The sequence below is a fragment of the Schistocerca cancellata genome, chromosome 1 (genome assembly GCF_023864275.1).
Source record: "Schistocerca cancellata isolate TAMUIC-IGC-003103 chromosome 1, iqSchCanc2.1, whole genome shotgun sequence".
NCBI lineage: Eukaryota > Metazoa > Arthropoda > Insecta > Orthoptera > Acrididae > Schistocerca > Schistocerca cancellata.
The window spans coordinates 923,561,350-923,564,040 of NC_064626.1; the positions used below are offsets into that span (position 1 = coordinate 923,561,350).

Here is a 2,691-nt window from a genome sequence, read left to right on the forward strand (position 1 = left end):
ACTATTAATGTTATATTTTGAAAGATTGCTCTTACTACTACACTATTATATATTACACCTACACCTGACTGCTACTGTAATCTGGATACATTCGAAATATCTTTTGATATTCCCCTGCATACTGCTGTTTTTGATGACAGTCAGTTCCCGCCTAATATTAAGCCGAAGGTAATTTACAACATGCTGAAGGATCTTGTTTTTCATTCTCCAGAATCATCTCAATTTCAATTTAATTTTAAGGCCTCAAATTTTCCCTCCAATATACAAACAGACTATACCAACGAGTGACCCATTTATCATGGACAGTGTGACTGTTCCCGTTACACCACGTGACATTTTATGAATTTTTGTTAATTTAAGGCAACGGCCTTACCGCAGTGGATACACCGGTTCCCGTCAGATCACCGAAGTCAAGCGCTGTCGGACGTGCCCAGCACTTGGATGGGTGACCATCTGGGCCGACACGCGCTGTTGCCATTTTTCTGGGTGCACTCAGCCTCGTGATGCCAATTGAGGAGCTACTCGACCGAATAGTAGCGGCTCCGGTCAAAGAAAACCATCTTAACGACCAGGAGAGCGATGTACTGACCACACGCCCCTCCTATCCGCATCCTCAATTAAGGATGACACGGCGTTCGGATGGCCCCGATGGGTCAGTTGTGGCCTGAAGACGGAGTGCTTGTTAATTTAGCATCAATTTATGTTATATTTCACTGTGCATTATAAAGACTGCAGGTCTCTAATTAAGAAGCAGCAAGTGGCCACTACCATAAATAGGCGAAGATAGGCAGCATATGGCCCTGTAGCCAAGTGCAGTGAGACGAGAACCAGCTGCATTCATATGAAGATCTTGCTTGCTAAATGAAATGATTAAAAAGCAGATAATAACTGGGTTACGTAAAGGCTCCAATGGAAACAGAAGGATAAGACTGTGTAAATATTTACCATATTGTTACTATTTTTAATTACACTACATTGAAATTAATCATTTATGAAACAATGACCAGTTTTGTGCCAGTTCAAAAAGAGGTGAAGATATCACAAAGACTTTAGAAGAAGAAAGCGAAATTTAGCGCACTTCAAAATCAGTAGGCGCTACGCTCAGCTTAAGACAAAATTGTGTATCAGATACGGTAATTCTGCTTCAGCAAAATGTATTTAAATTTGATAGACACAGCACGCGCGATTTAATATGATATTTGTCACAGGGAAACGGTTAGATTACGACCAGTGTAGTCGCCAGGAGAAGATGTTTGTACAGTGTTGAAGTTCACGTGGACAGTACAGTATGTTACTTCCAATAGATGACATTTAACCCTTTGTTGCCTGTTGGCACTTCTAAGCACCACCTATTTCGATCCTTGTTTATTCTAACTGCACACATATTTCCCGCATCTTGGGTTGATCGTACGTTAAAGTACATGTTTATATAGAGTGTGAAACACTTCACTGCCTTCTAGATCTCATGTGCTAGTCAAAGAGTATGTTTATATAATCTTTGGTTTGTTTTGCAGAAACCACATTTGTTTTGTTTACTGTAGTAGAGTTTGTAGCAATTTTTGTGTTTACTAGCATAGATATAACGATGGTTAGATTCTGTTGTCTTCTCGTGTAGCTCTTTTGTTAAATCTATAGTTTTTATTTACGAAATAAGCCGAAAACTTGTGGTACTTTAAAGTGCCATCTTATCATATGTGCATTTTTCGTGTACTGACACACAAGTGTGGTTTTTGCTTTCTTAGACATTTTTCGATTTATTTTAATTTCTTTGGCGATCTAGTTGCATAAAGGTCAGTCTCCTTTTAGTTTTTTCACGGTTATCAGTATTGTAAAATGTTGTTTCATAGAGAAGTACAGTCAATCAGGGTAACTCTTTACTAGTCAGTGTTCTTTGTACCACTTACCCCTTTTGTTTGAAATGGCTGCTGCTCCACCTACTTGCTTCGTTTTGTTCTAAAAGTAACAGTTTTATTACATCTGTGATTTCCAGTTAGTATTTCAGCTGTCTTTCCAACTATCTACAAGCTCTTACGCTTGTGATTAACCTTTAATTGTTTCGGCTGTCAAGAGAGCCTCTGGTAACAACGATTTAAGTTAACAACGCCAGGTCGATACAAATATCTTGGTATTTCAAAGTAAGTCTCCAGTTCTGAATTAAGAGTATTTGTTTTTACTTCTTACTAACCCCTAATATCCCTCTGGCACTATCAAAATTTACCCAGAGCATTAGAAACAGGAACAATTCTTTGTTTTTTAAGGCTGGTCTAAGTTATCCTTCATGACAGTGTAACTTGATATCAGATTAAAATTAATATTTTACTGTAATAGGGCATAGTTAATATTTTTCTCTTTTTCAATATCTCCTTAACTATAGAAGTAAAATATTACAATGTCTGTTGGACTGTGTGATTTGTTTTGCGACCAGTATTTAAAAAAATGGCAAAAACTGATACAAAGTTGCCCCAATTGACTGTCCCAGTTTTTCGGCATTGGCAATACTAAGAGATAACGGATCTGTTACCGTTCTCCTGATAGATTTGCCAGATGATAATTATGTTACAGAAGTAGGGGATGATGAAGAAAATGATACTGATCCAAATGGTGCTAATAATCCTGAATGTTTAGATTTTGGCGACATTTTTGAAAAGTTTTAGATTTTGATGCAATTTTTGAAAGAAATTTTGATACAAG

General features: G+C 37.5%; 1 pseudogene; it reads left to right on the forward strand.

The window, feature by feature from the left end:
• Positions 1–359: 359 nt before the first annotated feature.
• LOC126101987 (5S ribosomal RNA) lies at positions 360–477 on the forward strand (annotated as a pseudogene).
• The last annotated feature ends 2,214 nt before the right edge of the window (positions 478–2,691 follow it).